General features: G+C 47.6%; 1 long non-coding RNA gene across 1 annotated transcript; it reads left to right on the forward strand.

Annotated features, from left to right (window-relative positions):
• Positions 1-2,485: 2,485 nt before the first annotated feature.
• Positions 2,486-15,585, forward strand: LOC143170053 (uncharacterized). The gene is made up of 3 exons (XR_012996999.1): positions 2,486-2,601; positions 3,650-3,765; positions 14,538-15,585. It is a non-coding gene; the product is annotated as an uncharacterized LOC143170053 (long non-coding RNA).
• The last annotated feature ends 4,338 nt before the right edge of the window (positions 15,586-19,923 follow it).

Raw genomic sequence — 19,923 nt, forward strand, 5'->3', positions numbered from 1 at the left:
TCTCTGAAAGAAAAGCGCCTTTGTCCCAGGTCAGCTCTTTCCCCTGCTCCCCCGGCCTCCCTTGCCCAAACTGGCAAGCTGGGCTGCCTGGGGCAACACATGCAGCCCCATTTGCTGAATCACATTATTCAGAGTGAGATGGAGAACCCGACTCTGGCCGGTTCCCAAAGAAGATTACACCACAAACTGATAAGTCCCCTCTCTCTGCAGGATTTCACCTTCATTTGGTGCAAACTGCTCAGCTGAGCCCTGGACCCTGTGATCCTTGGGCTGTAGGGCCTCTGGGGCTGGGTCCATCTCACAACAGGGACTTTGACCCCAACATCAGAGCTCCAGGGAATCATGGTGAGTCCAAAAAGTGCTCTGGCTTGCTTTTCTGGAGGGGCAGAGGAAACCCTTGGCTGGCACCAGTCACTCAAACAACTCCTTGCTCAGCTTCACCTCCCCAGTCCTGCTTGCAGGGTGTGGAGGATGCCTGGGGATGCAGGAACCCAGCAAGCCCAGGCTGGATTGTTTCCTGGCAAGTCCAGCTGGGCTTGGGAAAAGCCCAACTGGATGAACGGTATGAGCAGTTATGGTAACTCCTGAGCTGGAAGGCAGGCACGGAGAGAGGCAAGGTATCAGCACCTCTTCACAGCAGAGGAAACTGAGGCACCAGGAAGGGTTGCTCTTGGGGTTTTCCTGGGGTTTCCCGGACTGAGTCAGCAAAATAATTGCAGCGATCTTATTACTTACAGTTATGTCCCACAGCAAATGGTGTCCCTGTCCTACAGGGATGTTACAGTCTAATGTGACTGACCAGCTGTGCCCCAGTCAACTCCCATGCATCCCAGGGAGCTGCTCTACCCACTGCACCACGCTGCCTTGCTCAAAGCTTCCTCTCCTTTGCTTCGCATGGTCATTCCACTGTGGAGGGAAATGACTTTGCAGCTGTGCAGCAGGCTGTGTCGAGGGCCAGGAGGGCCACAGTGCTGAGGGAACTGATCACTCCCTGCCCACGGCAGGGAGATAGCATGGGAGAGCAACTCCTGCAGCTGCTCCAGTCAGTTTTGATGCACTTTGGAGGAGGGGGCCCTCAAGTGTAAAGGGGTTAAATCAGTAACCCGCCCCCTCCTACACCACTCTGCCGCATTTTGTGCAAATCAGAGTCAAATCATTCCTGCTGAGGGCTCCAGCCCTGTCTCCATGTGATGCAGGTCCAAGCATGTTCCCATTTCTCATTTAGTCCTCATTCTTCCCCCTAAACCCTGGTGAAAGCCAGGAGCCATATTTCTGCTGCTGCCTGTGCGGGAGAACCTGTCCCAGGGACAGCAAGGATGTGGGGCCCATCTAGTGGTGAGCCTGAGAAGAAACATCTGCCCTTTGACTCACCCTGGAAAAGTCTCAGAGGAAGAGGGCAGGGTGTGCGAGCTAGGGCTGTGCAGCCTGGTGCAGGCAGGGGCCTGTGGAGAGGACACTCAAGGCCTTTCTGATCTCCTCTACACCCCTTTGCTCACACACCCTGTGTGCACCTGCTGGCAACCCCTCGCCACTTGCTGTGCTCTGTATTTTGCACAGGGCTGTGCTGGCAACCTCCAGCCTGACATAGCTTTAACAAAACACGCTGCAGCGCTCTGCTCAATGGAGATGTTCCTACCTGCCTGGCAGGGAAAGAGTCCTTCCTCGTCAAACCTCTTCACGTCCATCGTCTTCCTCGCACACTTTGTGGGCCTTCCTGTTTATCTTCTGCTCCATCACTGCACAAAGACACGGCCTCAGGAAGGGAAGGGTCCCTTGGGAAGGGTCCCAAGCACAGTGAGCCCATGATGGAGGCCTGCCACACCAGGTGGGCTCCTCCTGCCGCTGTGAAGAGCAGGGATGGAAACGCTGCCTGCGCTGCCCGTTCTCCAGCAGCGACCACCTCACACCTCCCGGCACGCACAGCCGTGTGTTCATGCACCTCCCGAAAGCTTCCCCTTTCCCCAGCTCAGGCACTTCCCTGCTTTGCCACCCGGCTCCCGCAGGACCTTGCCCTGCCTGTCCCTCGGGGCTGCCTGAGCCGGTCAGACAGGCGGCAGCGGGCAGCCAGTCCCGCTCCGGGCCCACCACGGTCTCTCCCTCCCACACGCGCCGGCCACGAGAACCTTCAGCCGGAGCTGGAATCCCGGCAGCGGCTCCTCCCGCGCCGTCGGTGCCCGGGCCAGGGCGAGGCAGCCTGGGGACGCCGGCCGGGGCCGCGGGGGTGGGCAGGAGTCGGAGCAGGCACCCACCTCGGGGCGGCCGGACCCGAGCTGCCGCTGGCCTGGACTCTCCCCTCAGCGGCCCCGCGAAGCCGAGCCGAGCCGAGCCGAGCCCAGCCCAGCCCAGCCCAGTCCAGCCGAGCGGCGCTGCCTGCAGCCGGGCGGCAGCGGGGAGGGGCGGCCGTCCCGAGCTCGACCCCGCTCCCGCCCCTCGGCCGGCCCCGCTCCCGCCCGCTCCCGGCATCGCGGCCCCGCCGGGAGCTGCTGCGGCGCCGGGCGGACACATCCGTGGAGAGCCCCCGGCCCGCCCCGGGAGCGGGAGCAGCGCTCCGGGCCATCTTTGGGATGGGGGGTCAGCGCCCCCCCGACGCCACGGGCGCAGGTGGCTGCTGGAGGGACCACGGGAGTTCGCGAGGCGGCGTGGGGGCAGCCGAGACCCGCGCGGGCACACGCGCGCGTGTGTGTGAGTGTGCATGTGTGTGAGTGAGGGGGTCTCTGCCAGCATGGAGCGGGACGCGGCCTCGGGGGCAGGTGTGTCCAAGTGCCAGCAACTGGGGAGACCGGGTGAGATCCAGGGGCAGCTACCGGGCGGACAGAGGGTCTGACCCAGCTGCTGGAGGGAGCTGCATTGCACGCCTCTGTGTGTGTGTGTGTACATACATACGCATACGTGTGTGTATGTATATGTATTTCCCACTCAAGGTCTAAGGGACTTTCATTCTCATCAGCCAGAGAGGGGAACAGGATGAGACCACTGGTGCTGTTTGTGTTTTTGTGAGTGCTGAGTGTGTATGTCTTAATCTGTGTGGCCAGTCATATGTGTATATATGTGCGTATATATACACGTATACATGTATATATGTGTGTATATATGTGTATATATATCTCTATATACATTCCCAGTAGGCACACACATACACACACTCACACACACAGAGATGCCAACACATCTATATACACATATACACATGTATATGTGTGTGTATATATATAGATATATATACACATATAGATGTATATAGATATATATACACATGTATATGTGTATATAGATATATATACATATGATATATGATATAGATATATGTATATATCTACATATATATAGATATATATCATATCTATATAGATATATATACATATGATATATGATACAGATATATGTATATCTCTATATACACATATACATATGTCTATGTGTATATAGATGTGTTGGTGTCTCTGTGTGTGGGAGTGTGTGTATGTGTGTGCCCACTGGGAACCCGTGCTCAGCCTCGCTCCTGGTTGGACCTGGGGTTACGGAGCTGTGGCAGGATTCAGCAGCCCCTAGCAGGGCCATGTTTCATTTGCAGAGAGTTTACTTCCACAACCCCTAATCTTTTCTTGTCGAGTATGTCCCTTGCAGATGCACGCACGGTCTTAATTTTTAGGTAGACAGAAAGCATCCCTTTACCAGAGTTGAACCCACAAGCCAAAACCCCAGATAAGAAGGTTTGGTCAAATCCCCAAATAGATGGAAAGTACCTGCACTGAAGACAATGAGAAGGTAAGGCTTTGACTCAAGTTTTTTTGCATTTTCTCAAAGACTTCATGGACGCCAGCATGTAAAATAGCTCTGCCTTGAGTTACTTAATGAAGTCTCCTGGGTCATGGGAGGGGAAAGAGCCGCCACCTGCCCCATAGCTGGGAAGAGGGTCTTCTGGCAAGGCTACTTTGAGCATTTTTTTTTTTTTTATATTCAGCCATCTAAACAAACATGCCTTTCATAGTTGGTTTATACATTCATATAAGACAAGAGTTAAAGCATCCCTTTATTGCATAAACACAAAAGCAGTCACTGCTCACCAAGCAGCAGAACAAAGCATATGAAGAAGCAGACATGGTTTCAGTATTGTCACCTTCCATTTGTGCACTGTTTCTGGATTCAGCCTTTATTTGGAAAAAGGACTCATGACCTAAATGGCAAAATATTTCCCTTTCCTAATTGGCTTTCCAACCCATTATTTCCTCACAGAGATGCTGCCTGCATCTTTCCTAGACTGTGTTTGATCTGATACCTCAAAGGATGATAAGAAAAGCCATGTTCAGCCAGGCCAGATGTCCATACATTTCAGTGCCCTATCTCTCACACCAGCCAGGAGCAGATGCTTGGATAAATTTAAGGAGCAAGGTCATGTTTCAGCATAGTTGTCTCTCTCTGTCAGCCAACCGTACTACCCACCTCAGTCAGCGACTGTGTCCTAGTTATAAGGCAGCGGCAATTATGCAGGTCTTATAACTAATACAGCATTCATTAGTTTTCATATTTTCTACACTCAGATAAGAAGGAACAAAAGAATGAAAGAAGGTAAGGGAGGGAGGGAAGGAGGATGGGAGGAAGGGAGGGATGAAGGAGAAGAGAGAAAGACAAAAAGAGAGGGAAACCCTAAATGTTGGTAAGCCCTGTTAGGACAACAAAATCTTGAGACAGGATTATGCAAGTAAATGGCTGAAACTCCACCTGTAATGCACTTCTGCTAAGTTTTGTTTCTACTAAGCCATCAGCCTTTAAGTTCTTTACTTGCATTGCAGTAGCGCGAAGTCCTCATAGTGTTAACAATAGCCAGCACCCTTTCTACCTTAATAATATGCTGCTTTTAATTCCCCATGCCCATCCATTTTCCCTAGCCTATGCTCCATATGCCCTCACTCTTCACCATTGGTGAGAAAACAGTTGCTGCTTGTGGAGTGATTTAGCAACTCTTGACATAGGAACCCAGGTTTTTGCCCTTGCAATTGTCTCTCCAGCCATACCTGGAAAAGAAATACATGATGTAATTTGAGGAGTTAGATAATGATCTACTCTTTGAGAGTCTTTGGTGAAGAAAGCTGGGCATGAAAGATATGAATCAATGAAAATTCTGATGAGCTCAATCCAGGGAGCTGGGGGAAGGGGAAGGAAACAAAACGGAGAGCTCTGGCAGGGGAGGGAAATTTAGGGAGTTAGAGCAGGTGCTGGGAGCCAGGACTCCTCAGTTCTCCTTTCAGCTCTAGAAGGACTGTGCTAAACTTTACCAAATACAGCTTCTCGCGCATTGCCCTCCCCCCACCCCCACCAGTCAATAGCAGGATTTTCTTTTGTCTCCTCTGCCCACTCTTCCCCAGTGCCCACTGCAAATATCCTTACCAGAAACTGAGGCCATTAGCCTCTTGAGCAATCTTCTTGGCACACCGAATATCATCCTCAATATTATCATCTTGAAATTCTGTAGAGAAGGGAGAAAAGATCAGACGCCACTTGTCACCAATCTCCATCCCAACATTGAGCCGTTGACGACTACCCTCTGGATGTGACCATCTAACCAATTCCTCACCCACCGGACAGTCGACCCATCAAATCCATACCTCTTCAGTTTAGAGAGAAGGATGTTGTGGGGGACCGTGTCAAAGGCCTTACAGAGGTCCAGATAGATGACATCTGTAGCCCTTCCCATGTCTACTGATGTAGTCACTCCATCATAGAAAGCCACTAGGTTAGTCAGATCTGACTTAGTAGTTAGTTTATTAGGTTCTAATCAGTAAATTCAGGTATGTAAAATATTTAATAAGTACAGATGGATTGGCTGTCAATACTCTATTATTTACTACATAAAGATGATATGGGATATAAAAGTTATTGCTTAAGCTTACTATACGTATCTAAATGTTACATGCATGCGGAAAAATGTCACTTACCAACCCATCAACACCTGGTGTCACGTAAAGGATCTCTCAGCCTCGAGGGATAACTTTGAGCAGCATCCCTACTCAAGGGGAGACCACCACCGTGCAGCCAGCTGCTATGGAGGGAAGGCTCAAGGTCTCATTAAGGCTGCTTTTATAGTGTGAAGTAGTTGGCTGCTAGTCAAACCACAAGTTTATGCATTCTTTTTTTGTACTTGGGTGTCTCTGATAATCTGGTTTAAACCAGCTTCATGTCCTTGTCATGTTCCAGGGGCTATTACGCCCAGGGGTTCATGTTCAATCATGAGGCCTGTTGTTCCTTTATCAGCCTGAACCAAAGTACAGCCAACTTGATTAGGAGTTGAGCGTATCCGTCACAGTCACCAAATCATTAGTAAAAAGGACTTGCTCACATTTTTCTTCTTTTCTTCTAGTTCATGCACAGGTACTGGAAAGAAGGCAGCAGAAGTACACACTAGCTAAAACCCCTTTTATTGCCAGCAGTAAAGATGCCTCTTGGCTGGGAGCCTGAGAAGGACCCCACGTTATACTCTTGATTCTTTATATACAATTTTAAGACTACTCACATATTCGCTTTTACAATTTACATAACCTATTGGCTTTGGCCATGACATCACTTGTTACCATGCGCTTTTGAGTATTTCTTCACGCGACCCCCCGTGCAAGCGTGCTTAATGCATACTTATTAGCAGAGTTTGCACTATTTTGTTGCAACTTTGCCAACTGACGGTTGGGCATGCTACCAAATTAATGTATCACCAAGTAACTCGATGGGATGTCCTGTTGATCAAGGAATATACTTGTATTAGGAGGGGGGAGGAGGCCTGAGGATCAGCAGATGGTCAGCAGCTTAGCCAGAAGTAGTAATAAAGATTCAGCGAACTCCTCACATCTTCCTCCTACCCCTTGGGATATTCCTGAAAGAAACAGGACTGGTACACTCTGTTGATTGCCTCTGGTCCTGATCCACCTGCAACCCTTCAAACTGATTTCCTGGACCGTAGTAAGTGGACTGAGAGAGGGGGAAGGTTGTGAATGTCTGGAGCTGGCATCTTAATCTACTCAGGAGAAAAACAACTGCAGAGCTACCCAGGGCTTCTGATTCTGATGCTATGGGAAGAGCCCAGGTAGACCCAGCTGTTGTTCTCTTGGTGGCAAGAGTATTTGTCATTGGTAGTATTGAACCAACTGAGGGGCTAGTGTCGATATTAAAAAATTAAATGATTCTCTTGAAGAAACAAGGGGTGCTGTTCAAAACGCATTCTCCCTGGGGAGGGTGACTATTGCTGGACTCTGTGCTCTCCACATGCTTATTCATTTGGGCCTTGCAAAGCTTAAACCAGGCCCCAGAAGGAAGAGGTGTGTGCATTTTTGAGTGTGCATGTCTAAACCAGAGCAGTAAGTACTGACACCATTTTGCTGTATTTCAGGGAGTATTTCAGTGGCAGAAGGGCATAAATTTAACTGGCTGTTGTGTACCATATGGTGACAGCCACCAGATGGAGGGGACTGTGTGTCCTCAGTGAGCTGACAGCATCCTCAGGATATAAAAGAGGATGCAGGCATGAGATATGGCGACTGCAGAAGTGATATAACTGAAAAGATGTACCGGGGTGGTTTCACATGGGCAGCTCAGTGGCAGCTGCTCTGGCCTGAGCAGGTCTTTGGTCTCCTTCCTTCATGCTGTTCCAGGACTGTGTCCTCAGTGTGACACAGTTGCAGCAATTTGATTTTGTCTTATAGGGGCATCCCTGGGCTTTGTCAGGCCTCACGCTCTCCAACTAATAGCGCTTGGTATGGTCCCAGGCCTATTACAGAGCTGCTGGGTTTAAACCTGAGGATGAACAACAATCATTTTTCTCTCATGACTCTTTATATTTCAGATGTAAGGGTAAAGTCCTCTAAGTTATTTCTGGGATCTTTTCCACACTTAACAAGGACTCTGCACTGCAGCTCCTGTAACAGATGGCATTTGTGAGACCCTCTGACAATGTCATTTCTTCTAAAATCAAATTAAAAATCAGGGTTTCTGTACAAGGTTTTTTAACCTTATGTGGTGAGTTTTACCTTGGCTCGATACCAGGTGCCCAAGCTGCTCTATCACTCCCCCTCCTCAACTCGACAGGGGGAGAAGAAATATGACAAAAGGCTCATGGGTTGAGATAAGGACAGGGAGATCACTCACCAATTACCATCATGGGCAAAACAGACTCAACTCGGGGAAATTAATTTAATTTATTGCCAATCAAAATCAGAGTAGGGTAACGAGAAGTAAAACCAAACCTTAAAACACCTTCCCCCTACCCCTCCCTTCTTCCTGGGCTCAACTTCACTCCCAATTTCTATACCTCCTCCCCCCCGAGTGGCACAGGGGGATGGGGAATGAGGGTTGCAGTCAGTTCATCACACATTGTCTCTGCTGCTCCTTCCTCCTCATGCTCTTTCCCTGCTCCAGCATGGCAGACAGTCCTCCACAAACTTCTCCAACATGGGTCCTTCCCACAGGCTGCAGTTCACTAACTGCTCCAGCGTGGGTCCGTTCCATGTGTCCTTTCCACGGGGTGCTGTCCTTCAGGAACAGACTGCTCCAGCGGGGGTCCCCCATGGGTTCACAAGTCCTGCCAGCATACCTGCTCCGGTGTGGACTCCTCTCTCCACGGGGCCACAGGTCCTGCCAGAAGACCTGCTCCAGCATGGGCTCTCCACGGGGTCACAGCCTCCTTCGGGCACATCCACCTGCTCCGGTGTGGGGTCCTCCATGGGCTGCAGATGGATATCTGCTCCACCATTAACCTTCATGGGCTGCAAGAGGACAACCTGCTTCACCATGGTCTTTACCATGGGCTGCAGGGGAATCTCTGCTCCGACCCCTGGAGCACCTCCTCCCCCTCTTTCTTCATTGACCATGATGTCTGCAGGGCTGTTTCTCTCACATATTCTCAGTCCTCTTTTCTGGCTGCTGTTGAGCAGCATTTTTTTCCCCTTCTTAAACATGTTATCACAGAGGCACTACCACTGTTGCTAATTGGCTCAGCCTTGGCCAGTGGCGGGTCCATCTTGGAGCCAGATGGCATTGGCTCTATCGGACATAGGGGAAGCTTCTAGCAGCTTCTCACAGAAGCCACCCCTGTAGCCCCCCCACTACCAAAACCTTGCCACACAAACCCAATACACCTTATTTACCAATTCTGGCAAGGGGAGGGGGTGGATAGAAGAAATCTGCAGAGCAGGAGCTCCTTGGCACAAAAGCACAGGTTCTTTACAAAGAACTATCTCTGAGGTTATTTATTTTGCCAAGTAGGCCAGCTTCTTCAGTAAGCTCTACATCTTCCCAGTGAAACAAAGCAGCCTGAAGATAAGATTTGTTCAAGCATTTTTAAATCTCCATTTCTAAAACAGTTCAATGCAGTAGTCAGCTTTGCCTGACCCATAATCTTTAAATAAGCCCACAGAGCGATCAGGTCACTCTGCCACCAGGTCAGGTTTTCTGAGGTGCAATAAAGATATTCTAGAAATCCTGCCAGTTTTTCCTGGACTTTTTTCCTTTGAGGCAGTCTATCACTGTCCGCGAGTTTAGGGCAATAATCAAGCCTGACAGTTTACTCTGAGAACTGCTATTTTCAGGGACTGATTGTTAGACTTTAACAATGTGCAGTGGAGCCAATTTAAAGATGTTCTTGAACTTATCTGTGAAGTTCAAATCTGAAAGCAAATCTTTGTGATTTGCCAGACACAAACTTCTTAATTGTATCTACTGAGAACTTCTTAAAACCATCCCAAGCCATTTCCTGGAGAAGCAAACTGAGTATATGAAATTGCTTGCTTTGACTTTTCAGTCACAAGCCCCTTGAAATTTTAACCTCTTTGGAACCTGCACTGGGTTTTCTCATTGAATCCAGAACGACTACTTCAAATTAGTACTAGCAATAATCTGTACAGTTTTCCCTTAGAAAAGCCAAAAAAAAATCACTAACAAACTTTTTTTCCTAAAGAAAACCTTTAACATTTGTATTTAACAGAGAGGAAAGGAAAAAGGAAAGGAAAGGAAAGGAAAGGAAAGGAAAGGAAAGGAAAGGAAAGGAAAGGAAAGGAAAGGAAAGGAAAGGGAAAGGAAAGGAAAGGAAAGGAAAGGAAAGGAAAGGAAAGGAAAGGAAAGGAAAGGAAAGGAAAGGAAAGGAAAGGAAAGGAAAGGAAAGGAAAGGAAAGGAAAGGAAAGGAAAGGAAAGGAAAGGAAAGGAAAGGAAAGGAAAGGAAAGGAAAGGAAAGGAAAGGAAAGGAAAGGAAAGGAAAGGAAAGGAAAGGAAAGGAAAGGAAAGGAAAGGAAGGGAAGGGAAGGGAAGGGAAAGGGAAGGGAAGGGAAGGGACCAGGAAATTAATTGTATGATCTGTGATTGTGAAACTGTAAAAAAGAAACAGCTGAAATGTATAATTTTGGTTCTGATGTGAAATGTTACTGATTTTCTACTAATAAATACTGACCCATGTTCCTGTGTTCCAGCATCTTTCCTTTCTGCCTCCCTAGCACAGGCCTGTCTAAAGGGGATGTCTCTTAATGCCTAGCAAAAGCAGAATAGGAATTGAAAAATTCTGTTTTGAACTCAAACATCTATCACTGCCACAGGTTATGAAAAAAACACTCCCAAAGATACATAGTTACAGGCATAGATATAGATGTATATAAAAAAATTCCTTTTATTGTAATAAGATGGGAAGTCTATACCAGTCTAAATCCCATGAGAATTCCAGGTACTACAATAATGGCAGATAGAAAATTGGAGTCCTTTCCTATTTTAAAATCTCCATTGTGCTAAATGGCCTTGTGACACCAAATAACCCTGAAAAAAAAGACCTTGAGTCTCAAATTGTTCCAGTGAGCCCAGACCTGGATATGAAGAAAAAATTCAACACTGCAAGGAATAAAAGTGTCTCAAGTTGGATGGATATATTCCAAAAGTCACCCACCACCCAGGTTTCTAATCACATCTGGTGTGTTAATTCTGCCCATTTTATTGTCTCCCCTTCTCCCTCCTTGAGGACAATAGGCTGAAAAGGATGGGTTGCCTTAATGAATGGATTACTAGAGGCAGCCAAATGACCATGGCTCCAACATGGCAGAGTCTTGGAAAATCTGAGTTGGGTAGTAGGGGTGGTGACTTTGAAGGAGCAGGAAGGATAACAACTTTATCGCAAGAAAAAGTTATGTCCTCAGTTTTCTGTGGTTTCCATAGTAGTTAGCAAGTCCCAGCTCTTCAGGTCACTCTCCTGAGCAATGAGCCTGAATCACCCTCCTATGCTCTGGCCAAAGTCTACTTCCCTCAGCCTTGGCAGAACCCATATGCTGAGAAGACTGTTCGCCATCCTACTGCTAGTTAGTAATTCCTTCATCACTTTGGTCGCTTGGGGTCAGCTGTCCTGGCTGTGTCCCCTCCCAGCCTCTTGTCCACCCCCAGCCTACTTACTGGGGGGGCAGTGTAAGAAACAGAGAAAGTCTTGATGCTGTGCAAGCACTGTTCAGCAATAGGTAAAACACTGGTGTGTTACCAGCACTGTCTTAGTCATAAATCCAAAACACAGCATGATATGGGCTGCTATGACAAGACATTAGCTCCATCCTGGTCAAATGCAGTACAACGTGTAAAAGGGTGGAATATGTTTGTGACCACAGCAGGAAGAAAAGAGCTGCAGTGCAGCAGAAATGGTTAGTGCAATTCAAGAGTGATATTGCTGAGCAAGCAGAATAGACCAGGGAGGATCAATGTGGATTGACAAGACTGTTAACATAGGGCTAGATTCATGCATTAACCAAAGACTAGCCTGTGTGAGAATGTCTGTTAGGCAGGTGAATGAAGGTGTGAACCTGTGTTCCTTGGTTTAGAAAAATGGTGTTGTGTTTGTTATTGTAGATGTAGATCTGCAGTCTACTTCTCTTCTGAACAGTACTAAAAGTGATCTTGTACCCTTGAGTCTTGTATGTGTTTGGTAGATTATAGTTTCTGTGGTATTGGGTATTAAAAGGAAAAGATTGTAAGCTCAGAGTAAGACTCGCTGTTAGAAGGCCAACCAGAGGTACTCAGGGAGGTCTCTGTATGGAGTGCTCACACACAGCTCATGTCTCTCCCTGTGTTTGTTCTGGAGGATGTTACAACACAACCCTGCAGCTTGACAGAAACAAACCCTGGCTGGGGCTGAAACCTGGGGCAGCTTTTAAATACCAGGAAGGCAGTGTCCCGGAGTGTGTGTTGTGGGTTGTGACAGTTCCAGCTCTCCCTGATCATTGTGAAATTAATGTAGGATACACTGAGGAGTGTTAGGGGTTTAGGCAGATCTCAGCTTTTTTGGCTCCCAACCCCCAACAAATCTTCAGGTTGCGGGAGACTTCTTACTGAGGGAGCTGGCTGGCAGGGGTGGGGGGAGCATGCATGTTACAGAATAGCTGAATCCAGTAGATTTCAGGATGCACGGGATTTCTTCTTGATCCATAGGATTGAATCAGTGTAATCCTAAGACCCAGGACGTTCCTCTCATATTGGTTTGATGGATACAGTAGGTGCTACTCTGTGTAGGTCCAGCCAGAAGCAAGTCTGAACTTTTACTCCAAAGATGGAGTTACACAGCTGGCCACACAGACCAGCATAAGGGCTTTTACTAATATCCACCCAAATACATCCAGCACTCACGTTAATGTGAACACAGACAGGCTGATCCTGTTCCTCCAGATGACCAGCACTGAACCTTATCAGTGCATCCAGAATCAAAAGGAAATTGCCAAGGCAGATGACGTTTACAAATATAGTCCACAAATGCAGCACATTGAGCTACATAAGGAAAAGAGACAATGGTGGTACAGGAAAAACTGGCCTGAGGAAAGTAACTGTAAATTTCATCAGACTGCTGTTGTGGTTTAACCTGTTGGTGACTGAGCACCACGCAGCCGCTCGCTCACTCCCACCCCCCACCGGTGGGATGGGGGAGAGAATCGGAAGAGTAAAAGTGAGAAAACTCGTGGGTTGAGATAAAAACAGTTTAATAATGGAAATAAAATACTACTACTACTACTACTACTAATAGAACATACAAAGCAAGTGATGCACAATGCAATTGCTCACCACCCGCCGACCGATGCCCAGCCAGTCCCCGAGCAGCAGCCCCCCAGCTAACTCCCCCAGTTTATGTACTGAGCATGACGTCCCATGGTATGGAATGTCCCTTTGGCCAGTTTGGGTCAGCTGTCCTGGCTGTGCCCCCTCCCAGCTTCTTGTGCACCCCCGGCCTTCTCAGTCCGTAGAGCATGGGGAGCTGAGAACTCCTTGACTAGTGTAAGCACTACTCAGCAACAACTAAAACATTGGTGTGTTATCAACATTGTTCTTATCCTAAATCCAAAACACAGCACTGTACCAGCTACTAGGAAGAAAATTAACTCTGTCCCAGCTGAAGCCAGGACAACTGACTGTGGAAAATACGTAGTTGAGACCATATACCTCCACAGACCCTTCCACCAACTTCTGAGCTTTAGCCATCCCATCTGTTGTAGGAATTATGCAGCCACCACCTAGACTATGGTAGGAATTATGCAGATGCCACTGCAACAAGGCTCATCCCTTAATAAAAGAATCAGAGTTCCTTCTTCTATGTTTAATATGCAATAGTAGTTACAGCCCGAGCTGGGTGCCTCCGAAGAGGGACCCCGCCTGTCAATTGTTACCAGATTTTATAGTCTCTACATGTCACTTGATTTCCTGATGGCATTTCTGCTCCTTCAATACTGTTTGCGGAGTCTGGGGTCTTCGCTTCTTCTGATTCACTCTAGCAGCCTCCAGGCACCCTTTTTGTCTCTGTCTTTCCTTATCTTTTGTTACAAAATATCCTGTAGTTAAAGTTTTATTTATACTTCTTTATCTACTGGTTACTGTTTCCAGTCTTGAATTGAGTTGGTGGTGGGGATCTCCCCCTGCCGCCTTTACCTTTCCCTCAGCTACCGCAGGTTTTTTGCTGACTTTTTGGTTTTTTGGCAATCATCTAGCCTCTGACAGCTTCTAGGGCAGGATGTTCCCCTTTTATCAGTCTTTTAGTTCTTCTTCAAGGGCATAGTCGTTGTAAGGCATGCATTGTTTATACAAGGTAATCAGGCTAGAACAATGCAGATGACAGTCTAGGTATTAACCCAAACATATGGCTACATTCAGGCTTTTAATTCATTTAGTGGGTTGGGGTTTTTTTTCAAACTAAAATGCCTAGATTGCTAATTTCCACAAACAACTAAAACTAGAGTGATTTTATATTGACTAAAGACTACTTGGCACTAGGTTTAGACATTACTAAGGATAGATTGTTTTTCACACTGGAGATGTTTTTATAAAACATTTTGAAATTTAATGTAACGCTAAACGATTTTGCTGCCGATTGTGATCTAACAGATATTGCACAGAGACAATCAGTATAAACATAAATTGACTGCTCTTCAGCTCATAGGACTGAACAGCGTGATTTTACTGAAGGACAAATGTAATGCATATGTAAATGAGATGATTCAAGAGGATATGGAAGTACCATGGGATGTGGGCTACTAACTCCCTGCCTTTCTTGACAATGTAGATCATGTTGAACCTCAACTAGTTGGAGAAGAGAATACCTGCTCAGGGCTTGTGGACATAAGAGATGGAAAAACATTGAAGACAGTCTGTGATTCATACTTCAGTCTCAAAAATGCTAGTGTGATCCGTACTCAGTTACAATGTGGGATGGCTCTGTCTATCCTGAGAGGAGCTCCCTTTAAAAAAAACAGGAGTTCCAATCTGGACTGAAGAGTTCCAGTGTGTGGGGAGTGAATCATTCCTTTCTTCCCACACTGGGAGGCCTCACAGGAACCATATATACTCACATGAAGGGGATGTCGGTATCATATGCTCACTTAAGAACTCAGTCTGAAGCCTTCAGGATAATGTTTGTATTGGTTTCTGATAAAGTCCTCACAATCTCAGATGATAAATCTCAAGAGAAAGACAAAGGGATCCAATTCCCCTGACTCTTCCTCACTGAACTCTGGTGTGACTGTTCACTCAACTCCTGCTCAGATTTTTGGCTAACACAGCTCACGCTAAGGCCTGATATCTGCTGGGAGCAGCACGATTAGGTCAAAGCGAGAGCACCACACAGGTAGGATGGGTGGCCAGAAAGAGCTAAAGGGCCATTATGCAGCCATTATCACCTGCAGATTGCTGTCTCCTGCAGCCATTGTCTTTGCATATTGATTGTCTGGCAGTTTCATCAGAATCTGGTAACTTATGGAAATGGTATAGACTAAACTTCCAAGCTGGAAGGTATAAAAAATCAGCTAACCCAAAAAGCTTTTGAAGCAGATCCAACAGCAGCTGAACTGCTGAGGCTTTTGTGCTTCCCAAAGTGATACAGGGGACACTCGCACCGTGATGGAAGAGGAAGGATGAGCACTCTCACCATCAGCTAGATAACTGATTCTTGCCCATAGATGCACAAATTAAGAGTTATGGGTTATAAATTATAAAACCTTATGACTTGAGTGGTGAATAAGTGAATCCACATGATAGACTAGTCTGGGCAAAGAGGATTGAGCTCGTGTTTGTTTGTTGTGTATCTTAATGTGCTCATAAAATAAAGCTAATTCACAGAGTATGCTGTCCTGTGATTTTGTGAGGTCCAAACGACTGTGACATTTGGTATAAGGTAACAAAAGGCTTCCTTTCTAATCACCCTCTTCCCAAAATACACAGAAGTCAGAGTGGCGGTGTTACCATAAGTCGGCAGATTAAAAACTCTCTGAGAGTCATTTTGGAGTTTTAGAAAGCAGGCATTCTTTATTGCGGCGCCGGGCACGCAGGGGATCGCTCCACCTAGTGTGCGCACCGGGCTGCTCAACTGTAGGAGTTATACATATTCATTAGATTTCTGAGAAATGATTAGCATATTCATGTTATTTCTTGGAACTCATTAACATATGTAGAATTCTTTAATGCACGTGCTCTTATGTTCATTGGTGGTCTTTCAGGGTCCTCTGGTGGTCATCAATAGTCTTCCTCACTGTGTCTGCCAATTGAACTCAGTCTTTTAACCTAGTTGCAGTAGCTGATTTCAGCATAACTTCCTTATCCATTCCACCCCTGTACACAGATCTTCAAGGATTCCTTTTATCTATGGAATGTCCAGTCTGCAGAACATTTAGCTACCTTGCTTCGACAAAGAAAACTGTATGTCTCCTTAGTATTTCAGTATCAGTGGATGGTAGAGCATGTTTAGGGAGACTCAAGATCCATGTCATGGGGTACCTGGAGAAACATCTGTCACTACCTGTAAAGGACATACCTTTAAATTATAACCCATGATTTGAGTTGCATGCTAGAGGAAGCATGACAGCAGGAATCACTCACACTGACAAAGGACAAGCCTCACAAGAAGCAGTGCAAGTGCAGCAGTGGCCCAATCTCAGCTGCCTTTGGTGCCTAATAACTCCACACAACACACCAACTCTCCTGACCTAAGTGACCACCATAACAAATTGACCCAAAAGCCATGCACAAAATGAACTAGACACACACTTAATGAACAATTTACTATGGGCCACCCCTGGCCAATACATTAAGGGGATTATATTTGTGTATATATCAAATACAGAAAGAGGAGTGGTAGTTAATGAGGATATACTGGGTAGTGTGGGACCTGAGCATGACATAAATGGTATGAAATAAAAGGTGGGGATTGTACCGGTTTTAGCAAAGATAGACACCCCACACCCTCAATCCCACCTTCCACGCTCTCCAGGTCAGCTGGGAGATGGGCTCAGGCCCTGCCAGCGATGGCTGGCGCCGTGAGCGTGCCTGGGTCTCACCACTGCCTCAGGGGCCTGGCCAGAGCAGCCAGAGGTGTCGGCATACCAAGGGAAGTCTGTCGGGAGTCCTCCGCTGCCTGAAGCAGCTGGGTTAAACTGGGGCTGGAGGAGGGCCTGTGCAGCGCAGAAGCTGAGCCAGCAAGCCCCTGGGGCAAAGGCTGGGTTGCGGCGGTCAGCAGTCTGGCCCCACCATCAAAGTTTAGGATTTGTTGCTGTGTCAGCCTCTGATAAATAATTAATAATGATGGTATTCATAAATAGTAATTAAAAAAACCCCAAAGCAGTGGCTCAGCATAATCTGGCTCCCTGTGTACATCCTTCAAGGCTGTGATCGTCAGCAGACAGCAGTTCAAGGTTGATGCCCTCAAAGGCTTTTGGAAGGTCTTGTAAACTTGTTGAGGTTAAATCTCTTTTCAGATGGTGGCAACCATGCTGAAACTGAGATCCTTTTGAGTCAGCAAGTATCCCTGCTGATAAGAGAAACAGACCAGCATTGTGCCATCCCGACAACCCTGTTTTCATGCCAGTGAGGTTGCGGCAGGACTAAAATGCCATAGGCAATGACTCAAGCATCTGCCTGTAGAGTGGCTTTATGAGTGGGAGTGGATTTCCTTTTGCAACCAGACGTGCACAGCCATTGCCAGAGCCTGGGTTTACTCTGGAAGTGACTGCTGTTAGCTGCAGAAGAACTGAAGAGAATGCGCTATGAACATCATGCCAATTAGGCTGTCTCCAGACCTGAAGCTACATTAAATGTCGTGCAACGCTGGTCTCCTTTTTCCTTTGTAGCAGTAGGCCGGCTCTTTGAAATTCTGCTGCATGACTTTATTTTGGGATGAAGAGAAACGCAATTGTTTCTTTAGCTTTGCTTATTAGCATTTTGCTGGAATAGCGTCAGATCCAGGAGGATTAACCTTCCTCCTTGTTTTGTTCTCTGTGTTGATTTTGGAGAGGAAGATCAACATGGTCAAACATATAGCAAAAGCAACTCCTTTTACAGCGAAACTCGTGAAACTCTTCCCCATCGTGTCATGGTTTGTGGTGAATACAGGTTGCTTATTGAAAGCATCTGGATTCACTCCCAGTTCATAAGAGAGAGTAAAGGAGTAAGTCCCAAGTGCCTGCATAGCCTTATGCCCAAAGCAATGCTGTCGGTTAGCCTGCAGATTTGGGAAGTGAAACTCCTTTTGCCCACAATAAGATGGTGACCGATCTGAGGACAGGTTCCCAAAAGAATATTGAAAGAGTTGCGAGAGCTGATCCCAGCTGATCGTAGAGCTGATTGCCTACCCGTGTGCGCAGGCTTTTGGTAGAGGAAGGCCGTCTTCACTGCAGGTCTCCTGAATCCCCAGAGAAAAACAAGTAACAATGAAGGTTCTTCCCTTAACGATTCAAAGATGACTCCGTTTTTGCATCTCTACACTCCAGGCTTAAAAGAAAATAATCAACCCCTCCTCCCCAAGCTCCCCCCAACCCAACCAATGAATCCCCCCGCAGTCAGGTAGCAGCTCCGACATCCTTGTCCTGAGGCCCTGGGTGGTGCCTTGCTTTCTTCCATTCTTTCCACCGTTGTTTCCTCGTCACCACGGCAACGTCCCTTCCTGAATCCTACTTTTGTTTCCCTGCTGATTCATGAAGATTTCATGACCACAGCAGAAGTCTTGGGTGGGTGGTATCTGTCCTTCTGCTGCGGGGCGCTGTGTAATTCCTTTCATTAACTTGTTCCGTGTCAAGCAAGGAGAGAGCCTTTCTGAAGAGGAAGGAAAGTTCTCATCTCTGAGCAAGATCTGGCTGGGGCCCCTGAATGTGGAGGACATGAGAATGGCTGCCTACCAGAGCATAGACCAGAGAATAGTTGCATGCCATAATTCCTTACGCTCCACTTCATTTACTTATTTCCAAGGGACATTTGTGTGATTTGTTTACTTTTTAATGGGTTCGCATTTAGTTTTCTGCTAAACAATTTTGGTTAAAATAAAGTTTATTTTTCAATCTATCACCCGCCTAATTGGATGACATGAGCCTCCGCGACAGTCTGGCTGCCCGGGATGTCCTTAATGGAGAAGATGCTATACCCCGGTTATGAGGTCCATGACAGCAACAGCGGGAGGGAAAACCACACTGTTGCAACATGCAGCACCCGGGGGACCAAAGAGCCTAGCCTTAGTGTTAGATGGTGGAGGAACACCCCAAGGGCTGCAGAACTGGCCAGCCTTCCTGGGAACCCCAGAGACGCTGGTCCGTCAAAAGGAAAGACGGGTCAGGGTCGTCCAAATGCCAAGGGGAGGTCAGAATAACAAGGGGTGAAAATTCCCCGTCGACACTAATCAATGTGACACAAAAGGACCTCCCAACAGAGAGTAGCAAGATCTAGGACGGGGACATTCCTGGGGTGAGGCATGGGGTTTCCGACAGGCCAGTCAGACAGGCTCCCCACACCCGTTTTACAGAAACTACGGGTTAACCGACAAACCGACAGCCTGGGTGCTGGGAAGGTGCCAGGCCAAATTGTTCCATCTGCTCCTCCGGCCCCACTATCGGGAAAGTAAGGGAGGAGCTCCCCACCCCCGGCCCTGGGAGCCCCAAAGAGTTGTCCCAAGGCTTGTTGCTCGCCCCGCAACCCGCGCCTGCAGGCTGCCCAGTTGCCGTGGCAGCGGGGTAGCAGTGGGGCGGGGCCAGAGAAGGGCGCTGCAGTGGCTGGCGGGAGGCCCTGCCTGTCACCGCCTGGCGGGCGCCATTGGCTGAGAAGCCAGGAAGAAGGTGGGCGGGCTCCTGGGAAAGCTCCTGCGGCGCCTGCTGTGGCGGCGGGTGGCAGTCTCCCTGTTGTAAACTGAAGCCGGGCCCTTCTGCGTGCCCTAGGCTGGTGCCACTTGCGGAGCCTCCCGGGGCGGCGGGAGAAGGAGCGGTGCCAGGCTGGGCCTCTCCTCTCTAGATTAAATCTTAGGAACGCTTACTATCTCCCTCATTTTTAAGAAAAAATTAAGTAGAAGTTCTAACATTTTCCACATGCGCCCGGCCTCCCCTCAATGGATCTTCTTGCGCACCCCACTTTGGAGACCAATCCTCTACACCGATCCGAATTGCCACATCTTTCCCCACACACACGCTTTTTCTTCTTTA

Source organism: Aptenodytes patagonicus, chromosome 22 (assembly GCF_965638725.1).
Source record: "Aptenodytes patagonicus chromosome 22, bAptPat1.pri.cur, whole genome shotgun sequence".
Lineage (NCBI taxonomy): Eukaryota > Metazoa > Chordata > Aves > Sphenisciformes > Spheniscidae > Aptenodytes > Aptenodytes patagonicus.